We start from the raw sequence: 19,682 nt of genomic DNA on the forward strand, positions 1-19,682 counted from the left end.
GTGACTTACAAAAAAGATATTAGTGAAAAATACCTTAAAGTTCACCTTGCCAGCTTTGCGATGGGCATACCCCCAAGTGTTTCACTTTTCAGGAGCGTTGCCCATAAACTATTCGGCAGCAGAGGGCGCTCTTCTGTCAAAATCCGAACTTCTTTTTTAAAACCTTTTAGAGCCGCATACTCGCTAGCGTCCAAATAACAGTAGTTAAGTGTCAAAAAATGAGTCCGTATGAGCTTTGAGTTTTATTTAAGGGAGAAGGATATCGAAGTAGAACATTTATGAAACATAACTGAATGAGACCTTAGATTTTTTAGCAAAAAAAAAAAAAAAATCTTCTAAATGATGTATTTGTGTGATTCACGCCACTATTTTCTGAGGACCGACTAGGTGTAAGACACCAACATATACTTTCAGCGTCATCCCCGGATACTGTTACGGGAATGCTTGTAACCTTAGCATGTGTTGTGTGCGCTTTAAGGGGAGGACATTTTAAAACAAAACGAAGAAACTGGAAGTCATCGTATTTCTCGCATTCAAAAGTAAGGAATTCACTATGTCACAGATTTTACCTAAAATGTTTGCAACAAACGGCAGATACAGTTCCTATTCTCAGTTTACCTTCTGTACAGATAAATGATTTTGTAACATCTGAATACTAATATAAAACAATATCTGCACATTTATCACCCGCGATCAATGCCATCCTCTCGACAGAATCCTGGGTGCCAATATACTCCGCAACATCGGGTTGCTTCCTGAATTTCAAAGCGTGGTCTTTTTCTCCCTCTCTGACACTCTCTGCCACCACCCGCCTTCCCAGAGCCAACCAGCTCAGGTCAGGGCCAAGTTGCTGAACATTTCCAGTCGCTACAAGAGATTCTCTTCCCCTATAGAACCAGAGGGGGGAAACTTTCCGCATCGCCGCTTCATATTGGCTAATTGGTGCTTTTTTTAAAAGACTTAGCTTTAAACATCTTGCATTTTCCGAACACGCCTTGTTTCGTTTTCAAGCTAACGAGGTCTTACTTGTGATCGTGCAAAAGCCTTTTTTGAACACCCCAAGTCGCGAGTCATTGGACAGGCCTCTAGCTGCGTGTCCAGGTGTCACGTGGTGCCTTCGCAAGCCACCCAGAGCGTTTGCTCCGGTGAAACCCTGCAAACTTTCTTTTTCTTTCTGTGGGAAGCAAAAAGACCCAGTCTAAAAAGCGCCGGCCCTCGGCTTGCCAAAATTGATCCTCTGGGAGGCAGCCAGCGTCCCGGAAGACCGGCTGCATGACTCAAGGCTCGAAAGGTTCCCGAGTTCAAGCCACTCTGGACGCCGCCGCCGCCGCCGCCGCCGCTGCCGGTTCGCACTCGTCTCCCGGCCCGCGCGGCCGCCACCCCGCTGTCCCCGCCCGCCGGCCCGCGCGCCCCGCGCGCTCGCTGAGGGGGAGGGCCGCGCTCGGCCGCTGTCGCCGCCCGGTTGAGCAATCCGGCTATGCAAATAGCGGGGTTACGACAGCCAATCGGAGGCCGGCTTTGCCGTGACGCGCGCGCCGAGAGCCCGTAGTATTTATAGATCGTATTTAAAGAGCCCTTGGGAGTCTATCCGGGCTCAGCTGGGCGGCGGCGGCCGCTGCGGCTTCGGATGCGGCGGTGGCGCTGCAGTTGGCCCTGCGCGAGTGCGGTGGCGGGGCTGTCGCTGCTGGTCTCTTCCCTGTGGGGGTGTTAGGCGTGGAGGAGCGTCCGAGTACGTTCCTCAGTAGTTTTTACCCACTTCCCAGCTCGGCTTCTGGAGAGGGGGGGGAGATGCTGCAGCTCCGACAATAGTTTTGCTTAAAACAAAGCCAGGGATATGAAATCTCAAAGCTGTAGGGCGGGTGGGGATGGGGAGGGAGACAGAAGGTTTGAACGACCCCGCCCCGGCCCCACATTTGAGCCACAAACCGACGCCGTTTCCTGGTGCTGGGCTATGTGTAGAGGCGGCCTTCCTGGGGGGAAGGGAGAACAATACCGCCTGAAAAGCCAAGAGTCGTGGAATTTGGGGGCGGGGTGTTTTCGTGGAAAATAAACTGCAAGATAGTGGCCGTGATTATCTTGGCGTTCAGTCCATTGATCTTCAGACTTCCAGGCCAGCGAGCTGCACACTGCAGTGCGAAAGCAGGAAACTGGCATTACGTCAGAGGAGAGAAAGAGATCCAAATTGCAACGGTTGCATCTGCAGGGCTGGCTCTTCCTTTTTCATCGGAGAGGTTCCGCGGGCTCGGGCCCTCGGTGCTGTCCCGGCGCGGCACTGCGGGCTTTCACGCGTAGGGCGGGCGCTGGCGGCGCCCAGTGTGCCCGGAGCCCCAGGCCTGGGCCACCACATGCCGTCCCCGGCGGGCTCTTTAGGAACCACGACTAATTCCTTTTAAAGCTAGCCCCGCGCTTAGCTGGATGTCCTAAATTCCAGGAGGGAGGGGAGTGGCGAAGCGCACCAAATGTCAGCTGCTGCCCTTAGGAAAGCAGGTGGCCAAGGGGGAGGAATCCCAGCCGTGTGTAGAGCAGGACGGCTTCTCCACACCTTATCAGGGATCTTTTCTCCGTATTGAGGGGCATGGTCACAAGAAACTTGTTCTCTGCCAGGGACCCACCTCCTGAGGCCTTGCCACTGCTTCTTAGAAATCTCTTGAGGAGAATATCGTGAATTAGTACATTGTCTTGGAAAACGTTGAGCAGTCTCACCTGCTCCCTCATTCCTGGCTCAGGGTCATTATAAGGTAAGGGCAGTTACTACCCTTAATAACCCTGGTAGGGTTACTACCAGTTCTCCTAGGGTCCGGGCCCACTCCACCGTTGAACAAAGCTTAGCACAAAAAAAGGTGGTGACAGCAGCTCGTGGTTATCTGTGCTGTGTGCTGAGTGCTTTGGCAGACTGTCCCATTTAATTCTCGCAATAGCTGGGTGAGGTGAGTGCTATTATCCCCATTTTGCAGATAAGGAAACAGATTCTGAGAATCAGTGTGTTCCCGACCGTGAATGGGAACCAGGCAATCTGACTCCGAAGCCTGCACTGTCTGGGGGCCGGGAGCTGGCTTTGATCAGGGGACCTTCCAGGCTCACCTCGCATCACACCGAGAAGGCAAGAGCCTTCGTTCGTCCCTGCTACCTGTCAACTACAATAAACCTAGTCCTGGGTAAACATGGTGGGTGTCAGGTGGCATGTTTAATCCCCTCAAGTAAGAGAGACTGCTCCTGGACACCCGAATTATTTAAGCCAATTTTCTCATTGCTCCATGTTTGCAACAGCCTTATAAAGTCGTTTAATGATTAAACTTTACACAGCACTTCATTCCTAGCTCAGGCCATTGGATAACGTCAGATCTAAAGAACTGAGTGAGTTACCATGTAAATTGGGAAAGGGGCCTAATTCAAGGTCCGGTGAGTCCTCTCTTTGCTTTTCCCTTTGGTTGCATCATTCCGCCATCATTATCGTCTAGGCAGGAGAGAGAGCCACTGAAGGGAACCTGGTTTTGGCAGATTGTCTGTGATTAGTGACTGGAAAGGCAAATTCAAAGGAGGAAGAGTTAAGGAGGAGAAGGTTATACCTGTTTATACAATTACAATTTTGTGTACTAGAAACAAGTGATTTGAAAGCCAGGAACCTGATGGAGGTTGAAGAACGTTTCTGCCTCATGCCAGCTGGAAAGCGGTAGACCATCTGTGGAATATGAGACCCAATTTCCCCATCTGTAAAATGGAAGTAACCTGCTACCCATCTACCCCTAGCCTTGCTCCTGACATCTTCCTCCGCTGCCTCTTCTTCCCCCTCTAGTTTTCTGCATGCTTGTGTTTCTCAAAGTTCCCTCCTAGCCTCAGTCTCTTCTTACTCAACACACTCTCCTGGATGGTTCTACCCAGGTCATGTCCCCTGTTACCATTTGAAGTCTTTCTGTCTTGCCCAGGTCTCTTTGCTGAGCTCCAGATCTATATGCAGGACATCCCCACTTGAACACTTCAAACTTAAATGTTCCAAACTGAACTGCTCGTTTTCTGTCTCCCAGCCACCTAGGATGAAAGGTCAGCCCTATCTCTGCACATCCCTACTCAGTTATTCAAGCCAAAGCCTGGCTAATTCCACTTTCTCTTAACCCATATATCCAACCCATATGGCCAACTCCTACCATGGGTCAGGATCTTAAGTGCCTTCTGTCTACCAACCCCAAAAACCTCCTCCACCATGCAGCCATATCCCCTCCGTCAGTCCCCTTCAGTGGATGCCATTGCCCTTGGAATGCAGCCTGGCACGGCTTACAAAGCCACTCAAGAGTGGGTCCAGACCGAGGTCTCTAGCTGCTCCCCTTGCTCACACTCCACCCTTCAGCCATTCTTAAATTCTTGCAGTTTTTCTTTTTTTTTTTTAAATTTATTTAATTTATTTATTTTTGGCTGCGTTGGGTCTTCATTGCTGCGCGCGGGCTTTCTCTAGTTGCAGCGAACAAGGGCTACTCTTCGTTGCGGTGCACGGGCTTCTCACTGTGGTGGCTTCTCTTGTTGTGGAGCACGGGCTCTAGGCGCGCGGGTTTCAGAAGTTGTGGCATGCAGGTTCTAGAACGCAGGCTCAGTTGCTCCATGGCATGTGGGATCTTCCCGGACCAGGGATTGAACCCATGTCCCTTGCATTGTCAGGTGGGTTCTTAACCACTGCGCCACCAGGGAAGTCCCTTGCAGTTTTCCTAATGGCGCCAAATTCTTTTGTTGTTTCTCTGAGCTTTAGCAGAGGCTATTCTGAGAATGCTGCCTGCCGTACCATGTCATCTCATCCACAAGCCCCTTCTTCTGACTAAAAGCTCCTACTAACACTTTCAGTTTTCATTGTGTGTCACTTCCTCCAGAAAGCTCTTCGAGCTCCACCCAGCTCCACTGTGGATGCATCTCCAGCTTGTTCAAAGAACTGTGCTTTCCCATCACAGCACCATTACCCTGTAGACTGAGTGTCTTTTAACTTAGCTGAATCTGTGTCCTCATTCGTGTAGAAGGGGACTACATCAGAATCATTCAGGGTACTTCATCAGCCTGCACCACGAAACCCCATCCACCCCTCACCACTCCCAGTCTGCCATAAGTGTATCCTAAAAGTTGGAACACGATGAGCCCTTGGTACTAATGATGTTCTGTATCCCTCAGGTGTATTGGGGTGGAAGAAAGGTTGAAAACCACTGCACTAGACTGGCAATTCCATAAGGAAAGGATCATTATTTCCCGTGCACCTGGTTCAGTGTGAGGCACAGAGTAGAAAACACTCAAGAAATACTTGTATGATCTCACACCGGTCAGAATGGCCATCATCAAAAAATCTACAAACAGGGCTTCCCTGGTGGCGCAGTGGTTGAGAGTCGGCCTGCCGATGCAGGGAACACGGGTTCATGCCCCAGTCCGGGAAGATCCCACAGGCTGTGAAGCAGCTGGGCCAGTGAGCCATGGCCGCTGAGCCTGCGCGTTCGGAGCCTGTGCTCCACAACGGGAGAGGCCACAACAGTGAGAGGCCCGCGTACCGCAAAAAAACCAAAACAAAACAAAAAAAAAACAAATCTACAAACAATAAATGCTGGAGAGGGTGTGGAGAAAAGGGAACCCTCTTGCACTGTTGGTGGGAATGTAAATTGATACAGCCACTATGGAGAACAGTATGGCGGTTCCTTAAAAAACTAAAATAAGAACTACCATACGACCCAGCAATCCCACTACTGGACATATACCCTGGGAAAACCCTAATTCAAAAAAAGTCATGTACCACAATATTCATTCCAGCAGTATTTACAGTAGTCAGGACATGGAAGCAACCTAAGTGTCCATCAACAGATGAATGGATAAAGAAGATGTGGCACATATATACAATGGAATATTACTCAGCCATGAAAAGGAACGAAACTGAGTTATTGGTAGTGAGGTGGATGGACTTAGAGACTGTCATACAGAGTGAAGTAAGTCAGAAAGAGAAAAACAAATACCGTATGCTAACACATATATATGGAATCTAAAAAAAAAAAAAAATGAGAGAGAATGGTCAGAAGAACCTAGGGACAAGACAGAAATAAAGATGCAGACCTACTAGAGAATGGACTTGAGGATATGGGGAGGGGGAAGGGTAAGCTGGGGCAAAGTGAGAGAGAGTCATGGACATATATACACTACCAGACATAAAATAGATAGCTAGTGGGAAGCAGCTGCATAGCACAGGGAGATCAGCTCGGGGCTTTGTGACCACCTAGAGGGGTGGGATAGGGAGGGTGGGAGGGAGGGAGACGCAAGAGGGAAGAGATATGGGGACATATGTATATGTATAACTGATTCACTTTGTTATAAAGCAGAAACTGACACACCATTGTAAAGCAATTATACTCTAATAAAGATTTTAAAAAAAGAAAAAAAAGTACTTGATTGATTGACTGGGGATGTGGGAATTATATCAAATATGTATATTGAGTCCCCAGGATATAACAGGCATTGGGTAAATCTGGATTGTCTTGCCCTCCACTTGCTAAAATAGAGCTTAGGAGTTATTTAATGCTTCGTGTCTGCCATCCTTGTCACCCTTTATCCCCTGGTGAGTGAAAGTGAAAGATATTTACAGTAGGTTCCTAGAGCCCTGCCACTTCACTGCAGCTGTTACAAACAAACAAACAAAAAGCAAAAACAAAACAAACTAAAAAACATCCTGTGGAACCTGGGCCTGATTTTTGACTGACCCTGTTATTAGTAAGCAAACTGCCTCATATTTATTGTTTCTCTGTTGCTGTGGGGTTTTTTGGTTTGTCTCTGTTTTGTTTTGCTGTTTTTTAAAGGAGAAATATGTCTCCCCAAATCCTTTTTTGAGGGGAAGCCATCTTCAGAAAAGGAACTTTGCTCAGATTGTCTTTGAAGAAGTAGGGGGAGTCAAGACCGGAGGTAGAAGGGTGTAAATTGGAGGCAGATGAGAGCCATGGCTCTTCCCTGAGTCTGGGCGGGGGTCTGCCAGCAGATGGGTCGCTGCAAGGCATTAATGGCTGGGGGTAGTTCTACCCAAAAGAGAACAAGATGCAGCTGGCTTTGGAGTCAGGTCTGCGTTTGAGTTTGGCTATGTGGCCTTGGTCAATAATAGTCCAGCTTCACTGGATCCATCCTTGGTTTCCTCCTTGATAAAGTAGGATTCCATTTGTCCTACAGCATTTCCCATTGGTTGACCAATGGGGTATATTTGCAGAAATACCGTGTAAGATGTAAATGTAAAGTACTACATAAATGCAGGGTATTGTTCATACACTAAATAATTGTAAATATAAGGTATTAAGTTATAGATTGGAAGTTAATACACATTTATTGTGTATCATGTGGTTAAGTGATAGGGCACAAATATGAGTGAAAGAGAAAAGGAATTTCTATTTATTGATCCTGCCAACTTCTGTTCCAAGTGTTTTATAGTCATTATCTCTTCTAACAGCACCAAGATTCTGCACTCAAGAGGCTCATATTCAGAAAGATGACACAGGTACATATAAAAATTCATATAGGGACTTCCCCGGTGGCACAGTGGTTAAGAATCTGCCTGCCAATGCAAGGGACACGGGTTTGAGCCCTGGTCCAGGAAGATCCCACATGCCGTGGAGCAACTAAGCCCACGTGCCACAACTACTGAGCCTGCGCACCTAGAGCCTGTGCTCTGCAACAAGAGAAGCCACTGCAATGAAAAGTCCACGCACTGCAATGAAGACCCAAATGCAGCCAAATAAATAAATTTTTAAAAATTCATATAAAGCAACTATGATAAGGTCAAATTGTCAAATGGGAATACAGGTGATAGAGCTGTTAATCTGCTAGTCTCTCAGAGGTGAGGGGGAAAGGTGAGGGAGACAAAAAGAAATAACGACATTGGTACTTGGGCCTTGAAGAATAAAGTAGGATAAACAGACCCATAAGGAGGGGAAGGGCATGTCAAGTGGAGGAAATGGCAGTGATAAAAGGATGGAGCTAGGAAGGTGTCAGTCAGTGAGGGGAGAGGTAAAAGTTGCAGGGTATAGTGTGGAGGGTGATGGCAGTGGGTGGAGATAAGGGTGAAAAGAGGACCTGGCACTAATCCTGGTCCTCTTTATATGTCATGCCAAAAAATATGGATTTTATTCTATAGGTGGTGGTGTCAGACTCCCAGGACATTTTTTTTTTTTTTTGCAGGGGGGAGGAAAGTGACATAGGTTTGTCTCTTTTAGAAAGGTAGTGGCCTAGAAGCCAGACAGGAGACAAGGGGGCAAGTTGGGAAGTAATTGCAGTAGTTCAAGCACGTGATCACGAAAGCCTAGAACAGTGGTTTTCAGATTGTGGGTCACAACCCATAAGTGGATCTTAAAGTAATTTTCATGGGTCACACTCGCATTTAGAAAAAGTAAGGTTAAATGGAAAAGAAAATATTAAAGAGTCTTATGAAATAAGGATCAGTGTTTCATAAAACTTCTATTTGATTTACTCGTTTGTTATGCATAAACTTTCCAGGCAATTTGAATTTTTAATAAATTCACTTCTACAATAGATTTAAATCTTCAAAATGAACAAAGTGGATTTACTTAAAATTTAGCATGTTTAAGTTTCTGTGTTTTAACATAGCCACCATTGTTTTAGGTACAAAGCATGACAGGGTTGAAGACATTTAGTATAATGTAGGGTTTATTACCTGGAAAATAAAAGACAAAAGTGAGAAAAAACGGGTGATTAATTACTAGATTTCAGTCTTGAGTAAGTTTTCTCTTGGTTGCATTTTGCAAATTATCTGTGTCTTAGAAGTGACTCTATTAAAAACTTGAACTGCAGAATACATATCCTGTGTCATGATGCAAAATGTATTTATCAGCGTGGGTGATGGTCAAAGAAGCTTACAAACAATGACTTAGAAGACTGGGGCAGCGGCTGTGGGGTGAGAAAGAATGATCGAGGTATCAGAGCAATTTCTGAGGTAAAATTAAGATCAGTTAACTAATTGGATGTGGGAATAAAGGAGAAGGAAATTGGGATAACTCATGGGTTCCTAATTTGGCCTGCCAGGGTGCAAGGGGGTATAGTTCAGTTCACTTCAACCAGTATCTCTTGATAGGAAGTACAGAAACCCAGACGAATGAGGAAGACACAGTTGGGACTCTTGATGAGATGAAAGAGACTCTAGGTGAAAGAGACTCATCACAGGGTACGTTAATAAAATAGGGTAAATGTAGGCAGAGGAAGCATGGCCTGGGTCCTCACGGAAGCTTTCCAGAGGAGACATCTTTGAGCGGAGTTTTGAAGGAGAGTTAGCCACAAGTAGGTAGGTAGGACGGGAACACTATAACAAAGGCCAGAGAGGTGGAACAGCAGGCTGTTTTTGTGTGAGTGGGTGTGTGAGCCAATGCTGTAAGCAAGTTGGTGTTACCAGAACACTGAGAAGCTAAAGATGAAGTTGGCAAGGGTAAGGAGACAGGTTGTGAAAAGCTTTGTCGCACTAAGGAGCTTAGCTCTTGTATGAGAGGAAGAGCCACTGAAGGGGGTTTTAAGAAGGTTAGTAACAAGGTCACAATAAGATGACTGTGTTTGTTTGGTTTTTTTTTTTTGCGGTACGCGGGCCTCTCACTGTTGTGGCCTCTCCCGTTGCAGAGCACAGGCTCCGGACGCGCAGGCTCAGCGGCCATAGCTCACGGGCCCAGCCGCTCCACGGCATGTGGGATCTTCCCAGACCGGGGCACGAACCCGTGTCCCCTGCATCGGCAGGCGGACTCTCAACCACTGCGCCACCAGGGAAGCCCGATGACTGTGTTTTAGAAAGCTTACTCCGGCTGCAATGTAGAAAAGGTCTTTAAGGGGAGCTAGACTGAAGATATTAGATCAGTCCAGGTGAGAGATGATGCCTGCATTAGGGCAGTGAGAAAGGGATGAAGAAAAAGAGAGTCAAAAATTGACAAGGCGTGGTCACTAGTTGGATAGAGAAAATTCTGTCAGTCAGTGTCTGATCAGGAAAGCAGAACCCAGGCCAGCAAGTTTCACAGAAGAAATTTAATGTGGGAATTATTGTAAAGAGTGTTAGAAAAATGGAAGAGCAAATAGGAAACAGTTGGAAACCCCAAGATTAGGAAGAGCAGGGATACTACCCCCAAGACTAGAGGGACCAAAGGGACAGGTGGTGTCACCAGCGTCCAGGAACTGTGGCTGCTGGGGGGAAGCTGGGCCATGAAAGAGATGCAGTCACCTGAAGCAAAGAGAGGGAAGACATGCCCTCCCCTGGCCCTGTTATCTCTGTTGTCCAAGCCTAACTAGGAGCTAGTTGACAACGGGGCCTGGGAAATGTGGCTTGCTGTGTTTGGCCTTTTGCAGGAAGAGCAAAGCAGAAGGTGATGAAAAAATAGATCCAAGCATAAACAGTCAATTTAATAAGGCACAACGGTAAAGGAGAAGTAGATTAATTCCTTCCTGCCATCTTGCTTGGATTGAGGTTGGATGGTAGTGTCGGAACCTGAGATTAGGAAGCTGGTGGGGATGAAAGGGGTGAGGGAGGAGAGACAGATAAGGACAGAAATAACCTGACTTTTCAACACTCCTTCACAGTAGTATTGCTATCTATACACAGGATTCGTAGGTAGAATTTATTTTAAAAGAATAGTTTTAACAAGTTTCAGAACAGCTTTGTGTTCAGAACAAGTGTCTTTTACAGTAAGATGGGGGAAAGTCCTCAATGCTTTAAAATGCACAAAGTTTTTTCCCCAGTACTTTAACCTTCCCCTAGGTCTCATTTGTAACATTAGTGTTTGCTATCTACTTAAAAAAGTAGGAGGAATTTATTGAATCCTTACCATGTGCCATCCACTGGATGGTTTACAGAGAGTTTACAAACAAAAGATGACATATACTGTCTCATTTAAGCCTTACAATAATTTTATGAGGTTGAGATGATTATTTTTCCTTTTTTACAGTTGAGAAAACTGATGTCTGGGGAGGTTCCCCTTCCCACCTAAGCCTCTCAGCCAGTAAGTGTCAGCTGGGACTGGGACTTTGGGGCTGTCTGACTCAAAGCCTATGCCCTTCACTTGTGTACTACAAAACCTCGCGCAAACTCCAAAAGAGTTTAAGTCCAAATAAATAAAACTGTGATAATATAATTGTGTCCACACATCCAGTTGCTTATGGATTAGTGAATATTTCAGTGGCTTTTCTCACATCTTGTTCACTATAGATTTTAACAGTTATGGTGCTTTTGTTTCCCAGTCTGTAAAATGGAAGTGTATTAGTCAGGACTGTTGGTGGCAAGTGACAGAAATCTAAGTGCACATAGATTAAACAAAAAAAAAGAAGCTCACTTGAAATAAAATCTCCCAGGGTTGGTTTGTCTCTGCCATGGCTATACATGTCTCAAACATTGCTATCAGGCTTCTCTTTTACTCTCCATCTCTTAGCTTCATCTCTTCCTTGGATTTATTCTCTTGCAGACTCTCTCCCAGTGGCAAGAAAGGTCATCTTCCATCATCCCAGGTGTACATAGCCTTGCTAGCTGGTTGTCCCAGAAGGAGAAATGACCTCTATTGCCCTGAAACCATGCTAATCTCCAAGGCCCAGCCTGAACCTGTAGCCATGCTGGACTAACCACTGTATCTGGGGAAGTGAGTCCTCTGATGCTCAGGCCTGTGATGGGGCAGGCAGAGCTGTCTGATTGACAGTCCTATCAGAAGCCCATGGAGTGGAGAACAGAAGCAATTGCTCAGAGCAGGGCCTATAGGGCAACAAAAAAAGTCACAGATTTCCACAACAGGGAACATGTGGAACTCTCATTTTACCTGCTTGTCCAAACTAAATCCTGGAACTGTTTCAAGACCATTGGATAATTGTGCATTTTTTTCCTTCATTTGGACTGAGGACATTTCCTCACACTTCTTTTTTTCAGTAACACTTTTACTTGGAATTCTAGGGTTCTGTAAGGGCAGAGTTAAAGCATCAGGGTTATATCTAACTCCAGAAAACATCCAGAACCTCTCTAGCAACACCACTTTCCTACTCCCCACTCCCTCCCCTCCAAACTCCCCTCCCATCCTCCTTCGAGGAATCTAAATCGTGATTCTATAGAAACACTGGGTTTCTTGATATGTGTGGTCATTAGTGGGGTCTAGGGTCTAACGCATTGTTCTGGCAATCAGTCGTGCTTTTTTTGAGGGGGGTCAGGAGGAAACGACTAAAGACTCTCATTTTATTATCAAAATATTTCAGAAGATTTCACAAGAAGTAATAAGTAACATTTGATACAGCCATGTGCTATTTTGCCATCTTTAATCCGAGCCTCGTTTATTTTAGAAACCAGCCTAAAATGACCAAGTTTATTCTTTAAAACGCTGAGACTGTGGCGAGGCAGATACCTCACAGAAAGTAGACAGGGACCCACGAGCCAATCGTTTGTTTTTCTCCTGTTGGCGTGGAGCCTAGCTTTAAAGCCTAAGTGCTACTACTGGATGTTCAAATCTGTCAGTACCTGTTAAGTATGCCCTACGCAATTATTCACAAAACTTGCTGTAACTTGCTAATACAGCTAGCTAGATGTCTATGTGAATTAGCCATTCTACCTCTGGAAACATCTGCAACGGGTACAGTATGCTAGTCTCTCCATTCATGGTTTTCCCCATAATAAATAACAGTTGGAGTATTTCTTCCTAAAATGAAATATCTGAATGTTTCTCTAGCAGTCCGTAGACACCACAGGAGTTCCAGCATTCAGCCAGAGTTCCACTTGCCTGGTGTTTTTGCATTGTAGAGATTCTCTCAGCCGATCTGGCCAGCTATTTTAGAATCAAAAGGTAGAACCTCTTCGCACTTAAGCGATTTTTGTGGCAAATTTTATGTTCCTGTTTATTTAATTCTATGCTCTTACTGTCTAGGTGGTTAGGATGTCTAGAGTTATTTGTCTATTTTATTTTTATAGCCAGCTAAGTGACATATTAAGACCATTTAACCTTCTTATGGCTAAAAAAAAACCAGTTCCCATTCCTTACCATTTTTATGCCCTATTTTCTAGTTCTTTAATCAGTCTTTGTGCTATGCTGTTCCCTTTCTGGTTTCTCCACATTCTTTTAAAAATATGAAGCCTCAGACTGGATGTGAGTTTCTACTACGGGTTTAACCATCCCTACATATATTGGGAAAAATTACTGCATGGTTTTTGCATGTCCTATTTTGGTTTGTATACAGTAGGATCCTGTCAACTCTTTTTAAATAGCAGGTCCACACTGCTGACACATTCACCATGACGTAACCTGCACACCTAGGTGGTACTGTAAGACTTCCTGTTTTAAGTTAAAGCATCATGAAAGTTGTTATGGTGGCTATCACTACCCTTCAAGAAAAATGTGCTTCAGAATAGATCATCATCATCATAGTCTACATTGTAAGGCTATTTTTACTTCTAATAGTTCAAAATCCTTTACAATAAGTTGTGTAACATCAATTAATTATATGGTTTCAAAATAAAATTTTACACTTATATTCCGTATGTGATTTTAGACCCCCCAAGCAAAACTTTTCATGAAGGGCTCCTCTTTTCCTCTAGTACTCTCAAATGCTTTGTCCATTAGTTCTTGGGGGTCCTCCTTTTTGGGAGGCTTTGACTTCTCACAGGCCTTGCTTAAGACTTCTCATGACTAACTAAAATCAGTAGACTTTCATAAAATTAGCATATCTCAGAAAATTTTCTCTTCAAAAATATTTTCCACATGGTTCAATCATTTATTGTCCTCCCTCCTACTTCTAATAATCATGCCTAAAATCACTTTTAAATAGTGCTTATCAAAAGGAAAATAGAGTCCATTAAGGGTCCTGATCGATGCTTTCTTATTTCAGGCAATGTTCAGTTTGCATGCAATATCTAGCCTTCTCTTTGGAGTTCATTAGATTACAAATAGACAATATCCATCTAAACAATGTAAATCTATTCCTTTTAGCTAGGCTCAGGAGTCATCTTGGTCATTATATTGATGGACAGTATTGTGCCATCCTCCATTTAATTTTTGTCTATAGATCACTATAACCCATTTCATTTCTGTATTGGTCAGGGTTCATTAGCCGAGAATAAAATCTACTCAAGCTAGTTTAAGGAGGAAAGGATTTATTATGGGGTATTAAATGGCTTAAGAATCATTGAAATGGCTGAAGAAACAGACTCAAGGTTGAGCTTTAAGGACAATTCGCAAAGCCACTCCACTGGACCAGCTACACTACCACTGCCAAAATCAGGGAGCTACTGCCACAGCTGCTGGCTTCAGAACCCCTTCATACTCATTACAGCCCACACCAGTCAAATAGATGCTCCAGCCCCTGCCTTTGAAGCTGGTGACTGGACAGCAGGGGTGCTGTACTGATGCTGCCACAGAAAAACTCAGCACCTCCAGAGCCGTGCTTGCAAGCAGGGGCAAGAGAAGGATGATTTGCTCTTACAGAACTACACCAGGGAGGGACTTTCCTGGTGGTCCAGTGGTTAAGACTGCGCTTCCACTGCCAGGGGCAAGAGTTTGATCCCTGGTTGGGGAACTAAGGTCCCGCATGCCGCGCAGCCTCTCTGGCTGACCCTAAAATTCTAGGACCCAACTGCAAGGAATCTGGGAGACTTTCCAGCCTCTGTAGAATCGGCAGGCATGTTAGAAAGATGATGACAAGGATGTTGAGCACCAATCTACAAAAGCCATCACAACCACAATCAAATGGCATCATATTCATTGGAATGGAAACAAGTTATACCTCCAAGCCTTACATGATAAGTGGAAATACCTTTCAAAAAATAAAACGACCGTCACTTTCAAGCATAAATTATAAATCAGTTTTGTTATGCAAGATGGGAGAAGCCCTTCTTTCTAACTCTTAAATATACCTCCAAAAAGATTTTGATATAAGATTAATATTACATTAGCCTACAACTCTCTGTGATGACGGTGAATGGTCAGTTCTGTCCTTGTGCAACAGTATATGCACATCTGCTCTTTGCATTATGCTGAGGTAGGTATAGTAGAGATTGAAAATGAGTAAACCCACATTGCCCCTTCCTACAACTCACATTATAGTGGGAAATAGAAATAAACATGAAAAGATAGGTTTTTCCAATTGAAAAATCTAGGTTCATCTCTCCTAGTTTACTTAACAGATGTGTAACATTGCCATAGATATATACACATACCAAGAATAATTATAATGTACGTAGTCTACTACCCCAATAAACAGTAAGAAAGTGTTCACATCAAGGGAACTAAGCCAAATGAACTCTTGTTAAAAATTGCTATATATATATATATATATATGTATATATATATACACACACACACACACACAGAGGGAGAGAATGAAAAGGAAAATAGAGAATGGCTTAGTAGGCCCTTAATAAACTATAGCTATTAAGTAGTTGTAATAATAAAAGCAAAGAGAAATAATAAGAGGATGCAGTAAATGATATATAATCAAGTGAGTGATGAAGGTTAATTACCCTGTAAAACATTTGATCATCTGCATTGTAGGAGCTAATTTTAGCCTGTAGAGTTAAACCATCCAGACTGGTTTTTAAAAACTTTTTCTCATCAAGCTTCTACAATGAAGATAAAAAGTTTTGGGACATCATAAAACCTCCAATACCTGTAGACTCAATTTTTTTTCATGTCATAATGTATTTTCAGCATCATTCAGTTAACTCTAACAGCATACTCCTTGTTCAAAATAGCTTAATATTTATAATACATTTCCTTATATGAGAGTACAAGCTATAATTTACTTACATTAAAATTTATCTCTTTTAATGTACAGTTCCACTTTGTGAGTTTTGACAACGCACAAAGTCAAGGGATGACAACCACAATCAAGATACAGAACATTTTCTTCAGCCCAGAAGGTCCCTAATGTGCCTCTGTAGTCAGCGCTGTTCTCCCACAGCTCCTGGGAAGCACTGATCTATTTTCTGTTCCTCTACTTTTGCTTTTCCAGAACCTGATATCAATGGAAGCAACAGGAGCAGTCTTTTGTCTCTGGCTTCTTTCATTATACATATTATATTTTATTTTAAATATCATATTTTCATGATATATTTTTAAATGAAATATACAGTTGGGTCTTGGATATTTAAGAAGCTTTTAACGAACTTGTAAATGTATACATGGAGTTATAGTTAGGGTGCCTTTAGTTAGCTTTGGCCTTTTATTTAAGAACTAACCCTCAAAAACTTTTACATGACAGGTAATCAACAAAGTCTAATTAACGGGGTTTTTTGTTGTTGCTGCTGTTCCAGGAGTAAAAAACTGAACTAAACAAAAAACTGGGCTTTTGCATATTTGGGAGCCACTGTTACACATATAAGGTAACCTATGGAAAAACAATTTCCTCGTAATCCTTTGAAAGAACTGAAATGCAAAATATCTGGTACACTTTGTTCTGGTGACAGTAATGTCTACAAAAAGCATGCCTTTTGCACTTGTAAGAGTTTCAGTTTTGCACCGTAGATTTGCCTTGATAGTAACTGCAAACTGTAGCTATTCTCTCTTCAGTTTTGACGGCAGGTTCAAAGTCTGTCAGATTTATTGTCTGAGCACAGGGTGAAGCATAACTTTCAGCTTAAAAGAGCTTCCTAGTTGTATTTCTTGTTAGAGAATTGCTTAAATGTACCACTGGGGCATCTTAAAATTTGAGTTCAGCTTTGGTTGTGAACATGCAACTGCTTAGAAGCAGGAGGAAAACAACATTTGAACTAGAACCATTCTTTTGGTGACTTTTTGCACGCTGCTAATCCTTTAACTGAATGTTTTCAGGGTCATCCATGACAATTTTTAAAAACAGCTTCATTGAGATGTGTTTATATTTCAGAAAATTCACCCATTTCTAGTATGTAATTCAATGTTTTTTAGTATATTTACGTAGCTGTGCAGCCGTCACCATAATCTAATTTTAGCATATTTTCATCACCCCCAAAAAGAAACCTTGAACCCATTAGCATTCATTCCCCATTCCTCACACCCCCAGCCCTAGGCTAATCTACTTTCTGAATAGCAATGATTTTTAACGTAAGGCTTTTTTTTTTTAACCCTGTAGCTAAAAAGAGGCCACATTTTAATATTTACTCATGTTAAATTCTGTAATTTTAAATATTAACTTGGCATAATTTGTTGTTACCTTTGTCAGAATGCCTAGCTCAATTTGAATTTTCCTGAAACTAGTTCTTTTTTAAAAAAAATAGATCTTTCCCTTTCTTCCTTCTTTGCAATTTTTAACGCTCTTTCTTTGAATCCTTTGAACATGTAGCTAAGGGACGGTTGGTGCTCAGGAAAGCAAATATTAGCATGAATATTTCCCAAAACCCCTTCCTTTAGCAATTAACAAGAAGTTTACATAACTAAAAATATTTCAGTAACACACATTTTCTCAACAAGTTACTTAGTGAAAGTAAACAACAAAAATTTTAAAATATATGAACAGCAGCATTTTTGTTATATGTGCTTTTAAAGGTTTATTTCTGTTTAGCGTTTAAAGGAAAACCTGTTGGGTGGGGTGGAGAGATGTTGCCTAACTACTACTTTGTATTCTTTTACTAGTGACCTCAGCTGGCGCCTGAATTTTTACTACTGGCAAAGAAAACAGTGTTTGTAGTTCTCTCTGTAACAGAGATCTCATTGGCTGAAGACAAATGCTTAATTATTAGAAATAGAGTGCCTTAGGGATATGCCTTGCTCAGAATAGTAGACTCAGCAGGAGGAAAGAATAAGAAATCATATTCCTTTTGTGGTAACGTCGTCCAATTTGACGTCTTAAAGGGGACTTGAGAGGAAAAGTGGATTTCAGAAAAAAAGGTTGCTATTAAACTTAACTGAGATACATTTGTTAAATTTATTTTGGTTAGTTTGTATATTAGTTATTATTGTTGTGTAACAAATAACCCCCCCCCCCAAATTTAGAGGCTTAAAACAACAATAAACATGCATTTTTTCTCACAGTAGCTCTCCATAGACCAGGAATTAGGGAAAGGCCTCCCCTGGCAGTTCGGGCTCAGTCTTCTCAAGAGATTCTCTCATCTGTCCCGCGAGGTTGACCTCATGTAAAGGCCTGACTGGGGCTGATGGTGACCCACTCCTGTGGTTGTCAAGTTGGTGGCAGCTGTTGGCAGGAGACCTTAGTTTTCCCCCCACGTAGGGCTCTCCGTAGAGCTGTTGAGCACCCACGACGTGGCATCTGACTTCTCCCAGAGTGAATAATAAGAGGACAAGGCACAGCTTCAGAGTTTCCTAGTCTCAGACACCATTACCTCTGTCTTACTCTATTGGCCACACAGAGCAGCCTTGGTTCATTGTCAGAAAAGGCTATACAGGGGCATGAACACCAAGGAGGTGAGAAGCCCTGGGGCCCTCTTGGAGCCCGGCTACAGAGCTTATACTATAAAACCTTGCAGATAATTTTTGAATGTTACCAGAATGCAAAGGCATTATTTTCTTTTCATATATAAAAAATATGTATTTATATTATACATTAACTATATTTATATATTACATATTAAATATATGTAGCCATTATATATTTTATATATGTAATATAATGTGTATTATAGTACACATATGTAAAATATATATGTAATATTTTATATATATAATGTGATCTCCCCAGTGCACAACAATGGCCTGGTGAAAATACATACCTATTTTAGATTCCAAGGCAGTTATCATCTACTCATTGAAAATATGCTATTCGCCTAGAACTAGGCTAGAAACATATGTTAAGGGATGTGGCAGAAGTGACAGAGTCATCTCAGAATTTTATCTGAAGGATATCTTTGTAACATCTTTGAAGAAGGATGTCCTCTGCCAAAGTTAGACAGGGAATTCAACCCAGTCCTCAGGTTTATGCCTATAGCTCCAAATTCTTTGGGGAAAATTCTGTTTTTCTCCTGGTCCTGAAAGAAAGCAGAATGCCACCTATTAGAAATGAGGACATTTTTGTCCCTACCTATTAACACCACATATAGCATGACATGTCCCCTTTTCACAGAGAAATGTCGATTCTAGACACGCTTTATTTTGAATATCGGGATGCATCCAGCATGAGTAGATACATTGGAATTTTCCTATTTTTCTACATTTGCTCACAAAAGAAAAGGAAGGTATGCATCAAAATGCTAACAGAGAGCATGTGAACAGTAACTGGTTATCTGCTTCCCACCTTTCTTTTCTTCTAGAAACAGCAACCCACTCTATCTGATAAACCCCACCTCTTCTTGCTCTTGTCAATTGTTCCAGATGGAAGCCGCCATTTTCCTCTCAATTCTGTCCCTCTGGCTGCAGGAATTGCTCAGTTGTACTACCCCAGGGCCCCTGGCCACAGTGATTAGTTCAGAGATTAGACTGTGACTCAAGTCAAACTAATCAGAGTCCTTGCCGGGGGCTTTTGTAACTGGCTTCTTGTAAGAGGAGAAAGACCTCTTCTCTCCCCAGTCACAAAATGATTCTTGGGCTGCCAGTAGCCAGTTTCATTCCTGGTGGAAAAGAATCAGTCTGAGAGAATGGAGTTAACAAGCAGAGAAAAGTGAAGATGGGACAGAGCTAGTCATGAGTCCTGGCTTCCAGAGTCCTCAAGGCCAGCTCACACACTTGCCCCTCCGAAAGCTTGGTTATAGGAGCAAATAAATCTCTGTATTTGTTTAAGATGGACCAGATTGGGTTTCTGAAACTTATATCCATAAGCCT

The sequence above is a fragment of the Aethalodelphis obliquidens genome, unplaced genomic scaffold (genome assembly GCF_003676395.1).
Source record: "Aethalodelphis obliquidens isolate GAN/ISIS:26980383/991018 unplaced genomic scaffold, ASM367639v1 scaffold36, whole genome shotgun sequence".
Taxonomy (NCBI): Eukaryota; Metazoa; Chordata; class Mammalia; order Artiodactyla; family Delphinidae; genus Aethalodelphis; species Aethalodelphis obliquidens.